The sequence below is a fragment of the Gorilla gorilla genome, chromosome 17 (assembly GCF_029281585.2).
Source record: "Gorilla gorilla gorilla isolate KB3781 chromosome 17, NHGRI_mGorGor1-v2.1_pri, whole genome shotgun sequence".
In the NCBI taxonomy this organism is placed as follows: domain Eukaryota; kingdom Metazoa; phylum Chordata; class Mammalia; order Primates; family Hominidae; genus Gorilla; species Gorilla gorilla.
This window is the reverse complement of record NC_073241.2, coordinates 47046063-47067193: the sequence shown is the minus strand read 5'-3', so window position 1 is coordinate 47067193 and position 21131 is coordinate 47046063. Positions and strand designations below refer to the sequence as shown.

Sequence of the window (21131 nt, the reverse complement as noted above, 5' to 3'; positions counted from 1 at the left end):
GAGCTTCACTTTCCTATTTCTCTGTTATTCTGACATCTCTTTGAGAAAACTGCTGAGTTCAGAAGACAGAAAGAAAGCACTTACACTGCAGTGCTGCTAAGCTCATAAGCTATCAAGTGCATTCTTCTGCTTCAGTGTCACACTTACCAGTTTCCAAAGGAGTAATGGTGGTGGAAATGTTCCGATGAGGCCGAGGAGCTGGATGAGAGAATGAAAACTCCACCTAGGTTGAATCCAAGACAATGTTAAGAGGCAGGGCTAAAGACAGGACCCTGGGGGCCAGTTCAAAAATAATGCATGTGGTCAGGCAGTCGAATGTCAGGCCACACAACCAGCCTTTTATGGCCAAGAAGGCAGATAAATATAGCAGCAGATGGGGAGGGTAGTTCCAAACCAGGAGGAGGAGAGGGGCATGGGCAGGTAGCAGCCTTAGTAATATAATTGCATAATGCCGGTCAATGGGTCTGGCCCAATTAAACCAAATATAGGATTTTTACTTGGCAACAAGAGTTATTTTCAATGTCACTTTATCAGTAGATAATTTAAAAGTGTAATGGAAAGAGTGGTTTGTGTTAACAGCTAAAAATAGGTGTAGTAATATGATTCTCAAAATGGACTTCATGGAATTTTAATGCCAAGATATGATTCTGGGTGTGCTGTTAATAACACACGTACAGTACATTTAAAAGATACAATGTGAAAAAAGAACTTGAAGCTAACTAAAGGCAAAACAAGGAAGAAATGGGTTACACGTGGTGGCAATTTTTGCCTGACATCACAGTCACTATTTCTCTCATTTCAGGAAAATTTACAAGGTTAAGTCTTAGCTTCAAGCCTGAATATCTGATTTCCTGTTCATTAACTAAAGCCTTTTGAGATGCAACTCAATGTTTTATCTTTCCTAACTCAGAGTAGGGTCAGTCCATCTAATAAGAGATTCTCTTTCTTTGTTCTTTAAATGGTGTGACCAATTAGGAGGAGGTGTAACCCGGTTGTGAGAGCCTGTGTTGTGGATTCAGACCAGATCTAGATCCCACTATACCGATAGCACTTAGTAGCCATGTAATCTCCAGCAATTTATTTCTCCTTCCTAAGCTTCAGGTTTTTTGTCTATAAAATGGGGATAATCATATCCAAATTGTAGGATTGCTGTGGTGATTAAATGTGATACTGCAGACAGAGCACTTGACCTAGTGACAGTCACATAATATAGACTCAGTAAATATCAGCTATTATTACTGATACCGATAATATAAAAGCTCATTGTTAGATTATATGTATGCAGCAGGTTGGTATTTTGATCTACTGGCCTTATGTTCTGACAGTGATATTACATCAACTGAATAAAGGTCACTTGTGTCTATCAAAATTGTTTTTCTTTTTGAGACAGGGTCTCACTCTGTTGCCCAGGCTGGAGTGCAGTGGTGCAGTCTTGGCTCACTGCAACCTCTGCCTCCCAGGCTCAAGCAATCCTCCCACCTCAGCCTCCCGAGTAGCTACAGGCGCATGCCACCACACCCGGCTAATTTTTTTTTTTTAACTCTTGGTAGAAATGGAGTTTCACCATGTTGCCCAGGCTGGTCTCAAACTCCTGGACTCGAGTAATCCACCTGCCTCAGTCTCACAAAGTGCTGGAATTACAGGCGTGAGCCACTGCACCCAGTCTCTATCAAGATATTGAACAGACTCAATATTATAGTATACTTCATCATGACTTTCTTGATGATAACTGCAGTTAACACTGTTGAGGACCTATCCAGTGCCAGACACTGGGATAGGCAGTTTATATACATGATCCCACTGACTTATCATACCTTGCAGGGTACAGCTTCATTACCCCATTGAGGAAAGCAAAGCTTCCAGAAGGGAAGGCATTTGCCAAAGATCACACAGCGGGTAGATGACAGAAACGCAACTTCATTCAGAGACATTTGATTCCAAAGCCCGTGTACTTGTAGTCATGTATTGCTGGCTCCTCCAGTGGCACTTTGATAGTAAGAAACTAGATATTTTGAAATGGCAATATGGGTCTTCACTTGTAATAGAGGGTTAGCTTCTGAGCTACTCAAAGTATGTAAAAGAATCTATTCCACCTAGTTCTGATCCAGGTACCTGTGAAATTCAACCTGGAATTTCTTCATATACATACCTCTGCTATTAGTAAGCATGTGGACATTTTAGCTATCTGGAAGCCATAGGCGAGTTTTCCAAGTTTTATGTTCCCCAAGCATCCATTTGTTCTCTAAATATCCAATACAGAATGCAGTGATTCTTCTCAAGTCTTATCCACCAGCCATTAGGATGATTCCTGGTGAGCTGTTTCTCTAGAGAACATTGGTCAATTGCCCCAAATCTTCTCAAAGCAGAAAAGAGGAAAAATAAACTTATATGCTTTTTAAAAAGTGTTTTACATTAGATGATTTTCTGGGAAATTTGAAATTAACAGCTGGCTAACCACTCCATTAAGTTTTCAGGATAATCACATATCTGTAAGGGTATCATGAGTAAGTGTAATTGACCAGAGTCCACATATATAAAGGAATCATAACTAAGTTACAATAATTGATTCATATGAGCCCAAGTTTTTCTTCTTTAGTTTTATTATCCAGTACATCACCATATGTAATTTATTATGTAGCTAGTTGTAATTCAGATAAATTTGCTGTTAGAAAAACCTGAATCTAGATGATGCCACAGCAGAAAGATCACTTAGGAGATTCTGTTGGGTCTAGCTCATGCTTCTTTTGTCTAAACTTACTGTATATTTGTTTGGAATAAACTCTTGCTTTCACAGGGATCTTGAGTATCAATGAATCAATGATAATATTTTAGTTTTTCTATAGTGTGTGTGCACTTCTCTCATTTTTGTATTTTTAACAAGGATGAAACTTCAGTAAATATTTAAATGTATTGATACTTGTAGCCAGTACATTTTGACCTAATAAATTATTTTCTGTTAATAAGAAACATAAATGAAACTCTTCTTCTGTAACATTTCTTCCTTCTAATGGACAGTATTGGCACATGGTGCTCTCTATCAACATAAATGTGTACGTGTGCACATACACACATACACACACAAACAGGCATACACACACAGTTAAATGGTTGAGAGGCAGCATAGTGTGATATATAGGAGGCTATGCTCTGTGTGGAACAGTCCTGGGTTCCATCCTCTGTCACCTTCTGGTTGTGACTTTAAGGATATTAATCTCTCTAAATCTCAATTTTTTTTTCTTTTTGAGACAGGGTCTCTCACTCTGTTGCTCAGGCTGGAATGCAGTGGTGCAATCTTGGCTCACTGCAACCTTGACCTCCTCAGGCTCAAGCAATTCTCCCACCTCAGCCTCCTGAGTAGGTGGGACTACAGGCACACGCCACAACACCTGGCTAATGTTTGTACTTTTGTAGAGATGGGGTTTCACCATGTTGCCCAGGATGGTCTCGAACTCCTGAGTTCAAGCAATCTGCCTGCCTTGGCCTCCCAAAGTGCTGGGATTACAGGTGTGAGCCACCATGTCTGGCTGTAAATCTCAATTTCTTAATCCATAAAATGTTTTCATGATAATCACGCATAAGATAATCAAATAAGATATTGTAAAACAGTATTACTTCCTGGCATATAGCAAATAGTCATTAAATATTAGCTACTATTATGAGGACTTATATCTCCTATTTTTGTTCATTTTTTCTTCAATGCGGATGCTTTCCACGGAAGGAAAAGCTTAAATAAATTGTTCAGTGAGCTCTTTTGAAAGCCATAAATTTGCTGTATCCTTCCTACTTCTGTGTTGACTAATTTATAGGCAACACTAAAATAAGAAAGGTATCATATTTGACATCTAGTCCTGTGGTTTACTGAGTAACTTTGAAAAATCATTTCACCTCTCTGAAGCTCCATTTTCTCATCTGTAAACTAAAGGGCTTAGAGCTAGATGATCACTAAGGTGCTTTCCAGCTCTAATAACCTGTGCTATCAATCCACAAAGTAACTATTCTATTCTTGCCTTGCTCATAAGCAGATTAGCAACATTCTGTGTGGAGCAATTTGTGGGAAGAATAAAACAAATCATCCCTGATCCAAAAACTCTGCTTCTACCTGCTGGCTCACATCTGAAATACTCCTCCCTGAGAGTGTCATTTTATGACTTTAATCCCTACTACGCTGAAAATAACCCAGAAAGGTATTTCAGTATGTTATTGTTTCTTTTAAGTCTTTGTGTGTAATGAGTAGCGGAGAGGGAGGGAAGCAGAGCCAGCGGTGAGGGTGGGAGTGGCTGGAAAGTGGGGCCTAGGACTCTTATCAGAAGCCAAATTTCATCTAGTTATTAAATGACCTAGATCTAAACTAGGTGAACTAAATCTAACATTAGATTTTTTTTTTTTTTTTTGAGACACAGGCTCACTCTGTCACCTAGGCTGGAGTGCAACGGCATGATCTCAGCTCACTGCAACCTCCACCTCCCAGGTTCAAGAGATTCTCCTGCTTCAGCCTCCCGAGTAGCTGGGACTACAGGCGCCTGCCTTGACACCCAGCTAATTTTTGTATTTTTAGTAGGTTTCGCCATGTTGGCCAGGCTGGCCTCGAACTTCTGGCCTCAAGTGATCTGCCTGCCTCAGTCTCCCAAAGTTCTGGGATTACAGGCATGAGCTACTGCACCCGACATAAAATTAGATCTAGTTTGAATGTTGAGTGTATCTGGGCAATGGCAAAATTAAGGCCGATGCTGTTGACATCTTGCGTCAGAATCCACAGACTGGGAGGGGCCCCTGTGAGCTCCTTTCCCAGTTTTGGAAAGGGGAAGAAGTGCTGGGCTGAAAGCCCAGCCTTGGAAAAGGGCATGCCTGCCATGGTGCAGAACTGGCAGGTAAGTGGGATAGGGCCCAAGCCTTAGTCAGATCCTCGCCTATTACCCTGTCCTCTAGACTAGACTCCAGGCCATTAGGAAGCACAAACATAATTTGTTGTGAAATGCTCCACTCATGGTTATGGAAATGGAATTATTATTATATTATTATTATTATTATTATTATTATTATTATTGAAATGGAGTCTCACTCTGTTGCCCAGGCTGGAATGCAGTGGCATAATCTTGGCTCACTGCAACCTCCGCCTCTTGGGTTCAAGCAATTCTCTGCCTCAGCCTCCTAAATAGCTGGGATTGCAGGCGCCCACCACCATGCCCGGCTAATTTTTTTTGTATTTTTAGTAGAGACAGGGTTTCACCATCTTGGCCAGGTTGGTATTGAACTCCTGACCTCATGATCCACCCAACTCGGCCTCCCAAAATGCTGGGATTACAGGCGTGAGCCACTGTGCCCGGCCTATTATTAGTTTATTTTATTTTTTTATTTTATTTATTTTATTTTATTTTATTTTATTTATTATTTTATGAGACGGAGTCTCGCTCTTTCACCCAGGCTGGAGTGCAGTGGCGCCATCTCGGCTCACTGCAAGCTCCACCTCCCGGGTTCACACCGTTCTCCTCCCTCAGCCTCCTGAGTAGCTGTGACTACAGGCACCCGCCACCACACCCAACTAATTTTTTGTATTTTTTTTTAGTAGAGACTGTCACTGTGTTAGCCAGGATGGTCTCGATCTCCTGACCTCATGATCCGCCCACCTTGGCCTCCCAAAGTGCTGGGATTACAGGTGTGAGCCACCGTGCCAGGCCTGGGATTACTTTTTATTCTTCATTAGTTGCCCATACTTCTCTCTCTTCTCAATTCCTTCCTGCATCAAAGAAGCTCATTTTGCCCATCTGAACCTTCTTCCCCTGTTCACAGGAGAAGGGAGGGAAGCCCTTTATTTGTTAAGGTGCACTTGCCCCTTGAATTGTTGGATAATTGAATAGAAGCTGATAAAATACTTCCCTATAAGCCAAAGGAGGGGGGTAGCAAGTGGCCTTTGTTGAAGCTCCCAATACAGAGGGGGAGGAGTGATCTTGGCCTCTTCCAGAGCCCCAGACTCCAGAACAAAGGCTTGGCACCTGTCTTCCTAGACTACCCCTTTTGGAGGTGAAGGAGGGCAGACTCAGTATGAATGGGCAGCATCTTAAATGCCGAACATGTCCAAAGTCCAGCTGAGCCTTAGCCACATTTAATATGTCCCAAGGCCATGGAAAGTTGACTGTGGTTATGCTGATCCACACCCTCCTCCCACCACGCCCCTTCTTCCCCCTCTCTGGTTAATGAAGAATTGTCTGCATGCTGTATTATGGCTGAGGACAAAGAACAGGTCAGGCAGCCAAGGCTGGTTAATCTTTTTGCTTTCCTGTGGTCTGTCAGGAATTGGGTTGACTTAGACTGAAATATTGCCCTTTCATCATTCACTAGTGATTGTCAGTAAATGATGTGTTTGAATTTCCAGAAATATGACACAATTTCAAAATCTTGCACTTTGAGAAGAGAGATGGCCCCATCAGTATTCTCACATAATGGCATTCGCAACTAGAACTAGAACCAAACTACTGGAGAATCAAAATTCCATTTCATGAATCTGTTCATTTGTAACCCTAATGCATACATTATGTGGCATTTGCTGAAGACCTAAGGAACGCTGTGTTCCATTCATTCATCAGCATGAAGGGTGCACGGGATGGAGAGTAGAAGTGCTGCAGTAAACCAGGCACTGGGATTGAGGACAGAATGTGAGCTGACGCTGTGACAAAGGGAGAATGCATTCAGACAGAGCTCACTATGTCCTCTTCTGCTTCAAAGCTTCCAATGGCTCCTCACTGCCTGTTCTTCCCCAGGTGGCCTCCTCAGCATGGCACGAGGGCATCTTCACCCTATGAGCCTCCATAATTCTCCAGCTCCGCCCCTCTCCATTCCCCTGCCTGCCTCCTGAGTTTCAACCACGGGTAATTCCTTGCAAGCCCTCAAACTCCAGGACTCCAGCGCCCCGGTTCCCTCACACCTGGTGCTCCTCTCAGCCCTGCCAACACACGCACACTTCCTCACTTCCTTCACCCCGCTCCTTCAACACCCCGTGCCATCTCCTTCCAGGAGACTTCCCTACTTCCACTAGGATGGGAAGTTTTTCGTGCGGTATTTACGTGTTTACTTTTCTGTCTCTGCACAATGAGTACTCGCTGGTAGGAGCGGGATCTCTATGGCTAGGTGCTCCCAGTACCCAGCAAAGCTCCTGACCCACAACAGGCATTTAATAAAGAATTACTGAATGAGGAAAACTGGGAAATGTGGCAAAGGACAACTCCTCAGGACATAGGGACTCCTTAGAGATGGGAAAAAACAAGGGCTAGGAGTCAGTGTGGCCAGGGATCAGCTGTTCAGCTGCGGGGAGGACAACTGCTGTGAGCCCCTCTTAACCTGCGTGTGAGGCTCAGGAGCTGGTGGGTAGATTCTGGGAGAGGGACAAGCCCCTAAGCCAGAAAGCTGCCTGCACGCATAGTCCAGGCCAGGGAGCTGGAGGTGAGTATTAGAAAGCAAGACCCCAAAGCCCATTTTCTAACATTTTTTGTCTCTACCTGTTTTTCTGTCTATTCATAAATAGATATCTGGAATGATAATGACTTCCAAATGATGAGATGCTTTCTCTTTCTTTCTTTTTTTTTTTTTAACTTTCTTGTTTGTATTTTTTTTTACTTGATTTTAAGATATAATTAGCATCAAGAACTGTGAAGGTATATACATACAATGGAATATTATTCAGCCTTAAAAAGGAATGAAATCCTGACACACACTACAACATGGATGAACCCTGAAGACATTATGCAATGTGAAATAAGCCAGTCACGCAAGGACAAATAGTGTATGATTCCACTTATATGAGGTACCTAGAGTAGTCGAGTTTATAGAGAAAGTAGAACAGTGGTTGCCAGGGGCTGGGGAAAGGGGGTAATGAGGAGTATAGCTTAATGGGTAGAGTTTCAACATGGGATGATTAAAAAGCTCTAGAGCAATGTGAGCCGGGCACGGTGGCTCACACCTGTAATCCCAGCACTTTGGGAGACCGAGGTGGGCGAGTCACAAGGTCAGGAGTTTGAGACCAGCCTGGCCAACATGGTGAAACCCCGTTTTTACTAAAAATACAAAAAAATTAGCTGGGCATGGTGGCAGGCACCTGTAATCCCAGCTACTCGGGAGGCTGAGGCAGGAGAATCGCTTGAACCCAGCAGGCGGAGGTTGCAGTGAGCCATCGAGCCACTGCACTCTAGGCCAGGGGGCCGTGCGAGACTCCATCTCAAAAAATAATTAGTTTTTAAAAAGCTCTAGAGATGTGTAATGGTGATAGTTATACAACAGTGTAAATGTACTTACTGCCACTGAACTGTATCCCTAAAATGGTTAAAATGGTAAATTTAATGTTGTGTATATTTTACCACAATTTTTTAAAAAAAGAACGCAGGAGTCAGAGATTTTACCCTACTTGCAAACTAAAAAGTGAGCCTGCTACAGTTTCATGGGTGTTGACAGAAGACACAAGAAGACAAAGAGCTTTACTCCCGACAGCAAGAGCAGTGGCCGAGTGTCAGCATATTCTTCACTGGTTTGCCAGCCCCCAATCCCCATGTTCCCAAAGGACAACGTGATGAAGACCAGGTGACACCTGCAGTCACAGTGGGCTGCATTACAGAAGAAGAATCTTGACTTTAGAGCACCTGAATATTTCATCATGAGCATTCAGCATACCTGCCCTTTCCTGCAGAGGGAGATATTCTTGTTACACTGGATAGTAAGCGTGTCTGCCTTTTGCTGTGGCTGGAGACACTTCCTCTGTCTTCAAAGGCTGTTCACTATATGAACAGTCCTGCAGAAACAGGCTGGAACAAAGGAGAGCCAGATCTTCGCTTGCAACATGTGCCGAAACACAAGAAACCCGCGGAGAATTGTCTCCCGACAATGACTGTGTGTTATTTTTACAAAAATCATACGGTTTTTTTTTTCCTTTAAAAGTAAGAACCAGAATAAAGATCAGCAGATCTGAGTTTTCAGTTTCAATTCATTTCGAATTTCCTTTTAACAGTTTATAGCAATAAAATTGACACACCACAAATTAATCCATTTTAAGAGTAAAGTTCAGGGAGTTTTAGTCAATTTTTACATTGTGCAACCATCACCAAAATCCAGTTTTAAAACACTTCCATCACCCAGAAAAGTTTCCTTAGGCTTGTCTGCAGTTAATCCTGGGTCCCACGCGTGACCGAGGCCACCACTGACCTCTGTCTCTACAGTTCAGCTTTTTCTAGAAATTTTCACACAAATGGAATCCTACCACATGTAGTCTTTTGTGTCTGGTTTCTTTGACTTGGCAAGATGTTTTTGAGTTTCATCTGTGGTGTTGTGTGATTCGGCAGCTTGTTTCTTTTTATTGCTAAGAAGTATTTCATTGAAAGATAGACCACATTGTGTTTCTCCATTCATCAACTAATGGACATTTGCATCATGCCTAGTTTGAGGCTATTATGAATAATGCTAACTTAAATCTTAAAACTTAAACTCTATTTTTCCTTATTTAACCAAATGAAACATCAAACCACTGACTAGGATGGGCATGGTGGTTCATGCCTGTAATCCCAGCACTTGGGGAGGCCAAGGTGGGATAATTGCTTGAGTTCAGGAGTTTAAGACCAGCCTGGGCAACATGGCAAAACCCCATCTCTACAAGAAATACAAAAAATTAGCTGGGTGTGGCTGCATGTGCCTGTAGTCCCAGCTACTTAAGAGGCTGAGGCAAGAGGATTGCTTGAGCCCAGGAGGTTGAGGCTGCAGTGAGCTATGATCACGCCACTGCCCTCCAGCCTGGGCGACAGAGTGAGACCCTGTCTCAAAAAACAAAACAAAACAAAAACTAAGGTATAGAGAAATTCAGTAATTTTCTCTAGAACACACAACTAAGAAGTATTAGAGCTAGGATTCAAATTCAGATCATTCAGATCCAGAGTTAATATGCTTAAACAGTGTGCAATATTTCCTCATAAATAAAAACAAAGCATTTCTGATAAAATTCTACAACTTTTCCGATTTCCAAAATAATGTAGATACCAGTTTTTCATGTGAGACAGGTCTACATTTCTGAGTGTAAATGTGATTATGTTCTGTTTCCCTCTTTCTCTCTCTCATACCCCAAGAGTCCTTTTTCTTCCCTCAGTCCACACTGAAACAGAAATGAAGATGCAAGAACAAAACAAAACCACCCTTCAGACTTTGCAGTCTCAGATGCGAGCTTACAGAGCTAGGGTTTCCTATCCTGCTCACTAGGTAACACTGAGCCTTAAAGGACGAGGAAAAAGGCAGACTAGCCACTAGAATGGGAAAGCCAGGATCGATAGAAGGGATAGGTGATTCTCAACCTGGAAGGAAAAGGACATTTGGTGGAAAGAACAGGGGAGCAGAGAGAAAGAGGATAATTTAATTTTTAAATGGCCTTTTAAACTTGGAGACATTATGCTAAGTGAAATAAGCCAGACACAAAGAACAGATAGTCGAATTTATAGAGACAGAAAGTGGAGTAATAGCAACCAGGGTCTGAGGTGGCAGGGTGGGAGGAATTAGGAGTTAGTGTTTAATGGGTATGAAGTTTCAGTTGGGGAAGATTAAAAAGTTCTGGAGATGGGTAGTGGTGATGGATGCAAAATAATGTGAATGTACTTAATGCCAGAGAAACTGTATACTTAAAAATGGTTAAAGTGGTAAATTTTATGCTATACATATTTCACCACAATTTTTAAAAATGAACTCTTGCTAGTAGTTCATCACTGCTCAGCACAGACAGCCCAGCATTCAGCAGTCCTGGACACTGATAACCTCACCCTCCACAACAGAGATGTTGGAGGAGGAGATAAGGGCACCCACGGGGATTCAACCCTTTCAGCTGGGAACAGTTGCTCTCTCTCTATGAGGGGCAGTAATGGATGCACCGGTATCACACTTGGTTCTCACCAATGTCCTACCCTGTCTGCAATTGTCCTTTCAATAACAATGAATGAATGTGTTGTATTGCTCTGCTATAATTTGTTACCTGGTCTCTAAGTGTTGAGCACCTGGAAATTTCCAGTCATTCACCAGGACTAGAAGCTGGAAGCAGGCATTTGGAGCATGTTTAGTTTTAACCCAGCTCTTTTATCACCTCTCTGTGACTTCTTTTGAGAGGCCTTTTTAGCCTCTCGGGCTCTTGTTTATTCATAGTTCCCCCAATAGAGTGGGATTGGAAGAGTGGTTCTCCTTCCTGGCTATACATTAGTATCACCTGAGGAGCTTTGAAACTGTACTCAGGCCTAGGCCATATTCTAGGACAATTAACTCCATATCTCTGGCATGAGACATGAACATCAGTATTTTTTAAAAGCTCCTAAATGATTCTAACATGCAACCCAAGAGAAAAAAAAAAAAAAAACAACCTCTTAGGTCTCTTTCAGTTCGAAAAGGATAAAAGCCTGAATTAAAAAGAAAGCTATAAATATTTTGCACAAATAGAAGTATTCCTTTTTAACTACCTCCTTGGGAAGTATTTGCCCAGAAGGTACTATGAATTGGAGGGTATGTTTTATGAGATTGCTATTTGGAATAATTAGGCTAATGTATAATGTCATCAACCAAATATGAATGTACTCTTTCCTCATTGCCCCATCAATATTGGAATGGTTAATTTTAATTTATTTTAGCAAGTTTAACAGTAGTGAGATGTGGCCGGGCGCGGTGGCTCACGCCTGTAATCCCAGCACTTTGGGAGGTCAAGGCATGCAGATCACCTGAGGTTGAGAGTTCAAGACCAGCCTGACCAACATGGAGAAAACTTGTCTCTATTAAAAATACAAAATTAGCCAGGCGTGGTGGTGCATGCCTGTAATCCCAGCTACTCAGGAGGCTGAAGCAGGAGAATGGAGAATCAGTTGAACCCAGGAGGTGGAGGTTGCAGTGAGCCGAGATCGCGCCATTGCACTCCATCCTAGGCAACAAGAGTGAAACTCCATCTCAAAAAAAAAAAAAAAAAAAAAAAAGAAGTGAGATATGTCTCATAGCTATCCTCAAATGCGTTTAAAAAATTATTTGTGAGGCTGAGCATGTCCTTAAATGTTATCCCACTATTTGGCTTTCCTCTTCTGTGAGGTATCTTTTTCCTGAGATCATTATTAATCTGTTAATGTGATAATAAAATAGCTACCATTAGTTGAGACCTATTGTGTGCTAGATACTATACCAGTGCTTTACAGATATTATTTTATATATTTGTTAAAAAATCTCTTCAAGGCAGTTATTCTCAAGTTAAAATGAAAATGAGGCAGGAGAATAGGGTCTGGAGGCAGGGAACCTAAGGCCGAATTCATGCTGACTTCCCAGAACTAAATCGCAAGGAAAACCCCAACTTTCCATGCCCAGGTAACAAAAGGACCAGAGGCTAATACATTTGCAACCTCCCATTTTCTGAGTGGCAGATGAAAAATTGAAAGTGCCTCTGATTTGTCCCCTCTGGGAGACAATCAGGCTGGTTTCCGGCCAAGTTTTCATTTGCATAGTAGTATAACTTTGTAACTTCACTTCAGCCTCTGATTGGTCACTTTCTGCAACCAATCAGACCTTTGCATAGGGTGTAACTTTGTGACCTTGCTTCAGCCTCTGACTGGCCCTCTCCTGCAATCAATCAGACTGATCTCAGGCCACTACTTCCTTTACCTAGGGTGTACACCAAGTAACCAATGGAGAACCTCTAGAGGGTACTTAAACCCCAGAAAATTCCGTAACTGGGCTCTTGAGCCACTTACTTGGGCCGCTCCCACCATATGGAGTATACTTTCATTTTCAATAAATCTCTGCTTTTGTTGCTTCATTCTGTCCTTGCTTTGTTTGTGCATTTTGTCCAATTCTTTGTTCATGATGCCAAGAACTTGGACACCTTCCAACAGTAACAAAAAAACCAAGACTCAGAGAGGTTATGCAAGTACCCCAAAGTGACACAGCTACTAAATAATAGAGCTGGGATTTGAACCCAGTTCCAGCTGGCTCTCAAGCACCATTACCTTTGCTAGACAGGAAAGCACTCAATGCCTGCACTACTCATACCCCTTCCTGAGGAAAGCTGCCCTGCTGATGTTTAGAACTAGGTGACCTTGCTTTTTGATCCCAGGTGATGGGTCATTTCTGATCTAAAGGTAACAGTGAATGGCCTGGGCCAAAAAGGCGAGCCAAGCCAATCACACTCCTCCCGTGAGAATTTGAATTTGAAAAGACTGAGTGTCAATACACTTAATAGAAGGAACGAAAGTCAAAGAGGCTGAATCAAGGTATGCCACGGTTGTATTTGGAATCAGATGAGCCACAGCATGCTGAAATTATGAGGGACCGCAAACTAAAGTTAGCAGAGAAAGATGGGTGGCAGGGAGCAAACAAAACAGATGGGCTTAAAGAAGCAGAGGTGCAATTGGAGAACAAACATTTGGCCCATGAGACCCTTGAGAGAAAACCTGAAGAGCCAAGCCTTCAAACTACCTCTGTTTTCAGCAGTAATCCAGTCATGTGTATCCCTAAAATATGCATCCTTTTTTTTTTAGACGGAATTTCACTCTTGTTGTCCAGGCTGGTGTGCAATGGCGCGATCTTGGCTCGCTGCAACTTCTGCCTCCCGGGTTCAAGCGATTCTCCTGCCTCAGCATCCCCAGTAGCTGGAACTAACTACAGGTGCGTGCCACCACGCCCAGCTAATTTTTGTATTTTTAGTAGAGACGGGGTTTCACCATGTTGGCCAGGATGGTCTCGATTTCTTGACCTCGTGATCTGCCAGCCTCGGCCTCCCAAAGTGCTGGGATTACAGGCATGAGCCACTGCGCCCAGCCACATCCTTTTTTTTTTTTTTTTTTTTTTTAGTTAATTGGACTGTCCCTGTTCCTTGCAATCAAACAAGCCAAAATAAAATATTCTTTCTATTAAATGTTTGCTAGTGTGGATATTAAGCTTTTACTTGTCATTTACCACAAAAAGTTTCCATTTCAGTTATTTCCTTGCTTTTTTTCATTATATTTTGACTTTTTAAAAGTAGAACCCGGCCAGGAGCAGCGACTCACACCTGTAATCCCAGCACTTTGGGAGGCTGAGGCTGGCGGATCACCTAAGGTCAGGAGTTCAAGACCAGCCTGGCCAGCATGGTAAAACCCCGTCTCAACTAAAAATACAAAAATTAGCGGGGTGTTGTGGCACACTCCTGTAATCCCAGCTACTCGAGAGGCTGAGGCACAAGAATTGCTTGAAGCCCGGAGGCGGAGCTTGCAGTGAGCCGAGATGGTGCCATTGTACTCCAGCCTGGGCAACAGAGTAAGACTCCATCATGGGAAAAAAAAAAAAGGAAAAAATAAAATAAAAAGTAGAACCATCCATCATATAATCAATAACCACTTTACCAGTCAAAAACTTAAATTCATGCAAATGATAGTAACAGAAAGCAGATCAGTGGTTGTGTGGGTCTGAGAGAGGGGACAGGTAGGAAGACTTGGGAGCAATGGGTCACAGTGGAGCCCGAGAGCACTCTGGGGTGATGGGTATGTTACTATCTTGATTGTGATGATGGTTTCACAAGTGTATACATGTATTAAAATTTGTCACTTGGTACAGTTTAAATATGTGTAGTTTATTGTGTTCTAATAATACATTAGTTAAAGCCATTTTTAAAAATGTCTATTCTTCTTCCCAACAAGGATACTTATACAGTTCTATTCAACTTATTATGCTTTATGTTCTATGCTTACCTATAATTCACCTGCAATTGTGATATATGCTATAAGAAATTAATTATATGTTTACATTTTTCAGTTTTAATAATCTATTTTCCAACTGTATTTCACATAAATAATATGTTTCACCATTGGAAAATCATGTGTTGAGCACTGCAGTTTTAAATTTATTTCTATTAATATTTTTCATTCCTTGGCCAATTTTCCTATTTTTAAACTTAGTACAATCTGATTTGGAGGTTTGAAATTTTGTTCCTTTGTAGTGTTTTAAAGTCATGCTTAAGGCATGCACCCTAATGAGCATTTTATAATGGAAAGAGCATATAATAGAAATAATTACTGTAAGAACTAGTATAGATATATTAAAGATTTTATGCATTGCTCTCCCCTGCCTTGGACAATAGTTTTTATTGTGCCTTTATATGTAAACAAGATCTGTCTATGGCTAATCTGGCCACTTCTACTACCTATGTACCACAAAAATTTATTTTTGGACCTAGTGGACCATACAGAAGTTTGGTAACAACATTCGTCTGGTTGAGTTTCAACACAGGATTACTTTCATCATTTACCCACTTGCTAAAACTCCCTTACTTTTTCTACTACTTTTGTTCCAAAGTTCTCAAAGTTTATAGATTTAACTGAGGTTTTACTAAGCACACATGACATGGCTAGCACTCTGCAAGGTACTGAGAGTACAAACAGAGTAAGTTACTCTTGGGAAGCATGTCTCCTTACCCCCTTACTATCAGGGCTTGCTCTTTTTCCTCAAGCAAATAATGAACTGTGTAGCACATGGCAGGACACTGAATAATAGACCCTGGTAAAGCCCCTCCAAACTTAACCTATGGCTCTCTGGCCCTTCAGGGATTACTGGGTAGCACTGCCAGCCCACAGCTTTAATGCTTTACTGAATTAACACTCTGTGAGGTAATGCAAAAAGAGGTGTTATGTGTTCAATGCTGACAAGTCATATGAATGGAAACTGTCCACGGATTCATCTACCATTCCTTCTCCAGAGGAAAGAAGAACTCAATCAAAGTCCATAATACATCTACAGGTGGCTGGTAAAGTAGAGGCACTGATTTCAGTGGAATTAGGCCTTGCTGGAAATTCTGCAAGAGACCATACAGACTCTTTTTCCGGGAAGAATAACAACAAAAAAGTCAACATTTCAAGTAAATATTCCCACTCCAAATTATTAACACAGTCATTCTTATCAATAGTTAGTATGTTTCACAGATCAATATAGCACAGAGGCTGAAAGGTCAGGCTTTGAAGTTATACAGACATGCGTCACATTCCTGCCTTTTCCTCTTACCCAGAATATGACCCTGGGCAGGTCACTAACCTTGCTAAGCTTCAGCTCACTCATCTCTAAATGGAGGTGACAGTCATTACCTTGCAGCTAATGTTAATGAGAGATAATGTGAATAAAACACTTTGCAGAGAGCTTGGCTCATAGGACGTGCTCAGTAAAGAAGAAGAAGAATATAATGTTTATTATTATTGTTAAAAGTATACATTGAAAAACTTCTACTTAGCTAACGTAAAAGTAATATATGTTTACAAGCCAGTTTGGGAAGCAAGTCAAACATACAGGAAACAGTAGAGGAAAATCCCAAATTATGTAACATTTTTCACGGTACTAGGATGTTAAGCATCACATTCCCATTATTTTAGAATTGTGGGAGCTGTCCCAAAAGCTGGAAACGTTCATTGTCAAAACATCTATACAGGACATGTTACAAGATTGTGGAATTAATCTTGTGACCCCCTAGTTAATTATCCACCTCAGGAATTATAGGAGGTAAGAAGATCAATCTTTAGACCCAAGAGATTCTAGGGACACCAGCATCCAGAGTCGTTTGGGGAGAGTTGCCAGCGTGCCACACTCAGCCCACACACAGTGAGGAGTGGGCGGCGATTTTCACAGCATTTTGAAGCTATTGCTGTGCCACCTTCAGCTTGCACAGTTGCTACAGGAAAGCACGCTGCCAGCCTAATTATTGTTCCATTGAAGACACTCCCTTTTTTTCTGGCAGCTTTTACCATTTCCCTTTTACCCTGCATGTTCTGCAGCTTCATTGTGATAGAACTTACTATAGATTTTATATATTTTATTTTTCCTGCTTGATAGTCAGAGTACACTCTCCATTTGAATGAAAAATTTGGTCTCTCTTTCAGTTTCAGAAAACTCTGTCATTATCTCTTTTAATTTTTTTTTTTTTTTTTAGAGATGGGGGTTCACGCTGGGTTGCCCAGGCTGGTCTCGAACTCCTGGCCTCAAGCAGTTCTCCCTCCTCAGCCTCCCAAAGTACTGGGATTACAGGTGTAAGCCACTGCGCCTGGCCCGACATACTTTTGATATTGTTTTTTCCATCATTCTCACTTTATCTTGTTCTGGCTTTCCTATACACAAATTTATACCATGTCATCTCAATACATCCTCCATGATTCTTGACAGCACTTCTACATTTTTTTCTTTTTGTCTCTTTGTACTGTGTTTGGGTTAAGGCCTCAGTACTTCTAATCCACTACCTCAAAATGTCCCAAATGATAACTGTCATTTCCTACCATTACCACACTCTGCCCTCCAAACTATTTCTCCTCCTTACTTCAGTGACTGGCCTTACCATCTGTCAGAAATCCTGAGCTTCTCCCAGACTTACCCTCTGCTAATCCTCCACACTATTACTAGAGTGATTTTTAAATAATATGATTCTGAACATACTAATCCCATACTCAAAATGTATGCATGGCATCCCACTGACCTTTGAAACATGGCTTAGAAGTCACTGAGGACACAGTCCCTGCTTCCCTTGTTGGCCTCATGTTTCTAAATTTTCCCTTTATATTCTGCCTTCTAGGAATTCATTCATTCAAATATGCATCTTTATACATTGAATGCCTATAATGTGCCAACTACTCTTCTGGACCTTGGGATACTTTAGTAAACAAAGCAGCCAAAAGATCCTCTTCATGGAACTTAGTAGGGGAGACAGATGGTAAACAAAATGAGTAAAGTGTCTGGTGTGTTGGAAGTAATAAGTGCAATGGAAAAAATAAACCGAGAGAGGGGAACGCTGTGGGTGGAAGCTGGGTGATGGAGACTTAAAATGGAATGACCAGAGAAGGCTTTACTGAGATGGTAACATCTTCTTGAAGATGCGAAAGAGTTGAGGGCATGAGTAGTGAAGAATCTGAAGAAAGAGCATTGAAATCAGGAACATCAAATGCAAAGGTCTTGAGGTGGAAAGTTACCTGACTTGTTCAAGAAACATTTAGGATGTCAATATGGCTGAGCAGACTGGGGAGGGCAGGAAGTAGGAGAAGAGGGTGGGGAAGTTCCCAGAACCTGAGTTATTGGGCCTTGCAGGCCATGGTAAAGCACTGGGCTTTTACTCTGAGTGAAGTAGGACACTTCACTCAGCATAGTGACGTAAGTAGAGGTGGTAGGACACTTCACTTCACCATGGAGGGTGTCAGGCAGAACAATGATGTGCTCTAGTTTATAGTTAAAGGATTACTCTGTCTGCTATGTGGAGAACAGACTATAGGAAGAAAAGGAAGTAAGAAAACTACTTAGACCTCTTTAGGAGGCTTTAACAAAAATCCAGGCTTGAGATGAAAATGACTTGCCCTGGGATAGTGGCAGTAGAAGTGGCGAGACTTAATCAAATTCTGGATATATTTTGAAGGACTTTGCTAATAGGCTTGTGCTAATTATGGTTTTAGGCCACGGAGATACATCTATGAACAAAGAAGACAGAAAATCCTACCAGAATTGACTGAAAAGTTGAGTGAGGGGCAGGAAAGAAAAAGAGGTGGCAAAGGTGAGTCAAAGTTTTCGGCCTGAGCAACTTAAAGGATGGAGAAGACAAACAGGATGAGCAGGTTTTGGAGGTAAAATTAGATCATTTGTGGAGTGTGAAGGTTTAGATGCCCAACAGACATCCTCATGGAGCTGTCAAGTGAGAGGTTAGATATGTGAGTCTGGAGTAAAGGTCAGAGGTCTTGGCTAGAGATACACACTTGGTGATCGGTGTATAAGTGGTATTTAAAGCTATGAGAGTGGATGAGGTCAGCTCAAAAGGATGGCTGACAGAAAAGAGAAGAGATCCAAGCACTGAATCCTAGGCTACTCCATGTGATTAGCGAAATTAGGAGGAATTGGCAAAGGAGACTGAAGAGTAACCACAAATGAAGGCAGAAACCAGGACAGTGTGGCATCCTGGAAGCCAGAGAAGGTATTTCAAAGGTGAGGGAGTGAGCACCTTTTCTAATACTATTTGAGAACTGTGAATTGGCTATGAGGATGTAGAGGTCACTGGCGACCTTGATGAGCACACATTTGATGGAGTGGTCAGAAAAAAAAGATTTATTATAGCAGATTCAAGAGATAATTGCTCAGAAAAGGATCACTGAGAAAGAAAAAAGTAAAAACTAAAATAAAGAGAGAATTGGGTTTGTATACCCATGTTCATAGCAGCACTACTCACAATAGCTAAAATGTAGAAGCAACCCAAGTGTCCATCAACAAATGAACAGATAAGGAAAATGTGGTGTATACATACCATGGAATATCATTCAGCCTTAAAAACGAAAGACATGGCCGGGTGTGGTGGCTCACGCCTGTAATCCCAGCACGGTGGGAGGCTGAGGCAGGTGGATCACGAGGTCAGGAGATCGAGACCATCCTGGCTAACAAGGTGAAACCCAGTCTCTACTAAAAATACAAAAATTAGCCAGGCGTGGTGGCGGGCACCTGGAATCCCAGCTACTTGGGAGGCTGAGGCAGGAGAATGGCGTGAACCCGGGAGGTGGAGCTTGCAGTGAGCCGAGATCACACCACTGCACTCCAGCCTGGGCAACAGTGCGAGACTCCATCTCAAAAAAAAAAAAAAAAGGAAATACATTCTGACATGTTACAACATTGGTGAACCTCAAGAACATTATGCTAAGTGAAATAAGCCAGTCACAAAAAGACAAATACTCTATGATTCCATAACTTACATGAAATACTTAGAGTGGCCAGAATTCTAGCCAGAAAGTAGAATGGTGGTTACTAGGGGGAAGGGAGGAATGGGGAGTTATTGTTTAATGGTCATAGAATTTCAGTTTTACAAGATGCAAAGAGTTATGGAGCCGGATGGTGGTGATGCATAACACTACAAATATATTTAATCCACTAAGCTTTCAGTTCCCAACCTTTTTGGCACCAGGGATCAGTTTCGTGGAAGATGATATTTCCAGGGACTGGGGCAGGGGTGGCGGTCAGGGGGCAATGATTTCAGAATGATTCAACTCATTACATTTATAGTGCATCTTATTTCTATTATTATTACATTGTAATATATGATGAAATACATATACAACTCACCATAATGTAGAATCAGTGGGAGCCCTGGGCTTGTTCTCCTGCAACTAGATGGTCCCATCTCAGGGGTGATGGGAGACAGTGACAGATCATCAGGCATTAGATTCTCAAAAGGAGAACACGACCTAGATCCCTCGCAATGCGCAGTTCACAATAGGGCTCATGCTCCTAAGAGAATCTAAAGCCACTGCTGATCTGACAGTAGGCAGAGCTCACGCAGTAATGTGAGCGATGGGGAGCAGTTGTAAGTACAGACAAAGCATCACTCCCTCCGACCTGGGGGAGGGGGGAGGCAGGGGGTGTTGGGGACCCCTGCACTGAACTATACAATAAACATGGTGAAGATGGGAAATTTCATGTTATGTACATTTTACTAAATTGGTGGGGGGGTGGGGGCATTGAGAACCAGTGAGTACAGGTGACTTATTTAAAGGGTTTTCTATAAGGGAGCAAGAAAATAGGACAAGAGCTGAAGCAAGTTTTTGTTGTTGTTGTTTGTTTGTGATACGGTAGATTAGTTTTTTATTGCTGCTGTAACAAATTACCACAAATTTAGTGGCTTAAAACAACACAACTTAGTCATCTTACAATCTTGTAGGTTGGAAGTCCAATGTGGATCTCACCAGGCTAAAATTAAGCTGTCAGGGAGACTGTGTTCCTTTCCTGAGGCTCTAGGGGAGAATCAGTTTCCTAGCCTGTTTCAGCTTCTAGAGGCTTCCTGCATTCCCTGGCTCCTGACCCCTTCTTCCATCTTTAAGGCCAGCAACACTGTATCTCTTTGACCCTTCTTCCACAGTCACATCTTTCTCTAACAGTCTTCTTCTGCTTGCCTCTTCTTCCTCCCGCTTCTTTTAAGACCTCTTGTGGCAATGCTGGGTATACCCAGATAATACAGGATAATCTCTGTATTTTAAGATCAGCTCATTAGCAACCTCATTCCATCTTCTCCCTTGATTCTCCTGTGCTGTGTAACCTAACACAATCACAGGTTCTGGGAATTAGGACAGGGGTATCTTTCGGGGGTCCTTAGTCTGCTTATACATACGGGGTACATTACAGCATTCATG

At 42.0% G+C, this 21131-nt stretch overlaps 1 protein-coding gene across 4 annotated transcripts in view; it reads right to left on the bottom strand.

Annotated features, from left to right (window-relative positions):
• Positions 1-21131, bottom strand: part of MYOM1 (myomesin 1) — a 186349-nt gene that overhangs the window by 156598 nt on the left and 8620 nt on the right. For 2 of the 4 annotated variants that reach the window (XM_055368518.2, XM_063699434.1), the window contains exon 2: positions 148-223. The gene's annotated coding sequence lies outside the window, so the exon portion shown is untranslated. Of the gene's footprint in view, positions 1-147; positions 453-21131 lie in introns of those variants that run through there. The other 2 variants (XM_031003674.3, XM_031003673.3) reach the window with 2 other exon arrangements.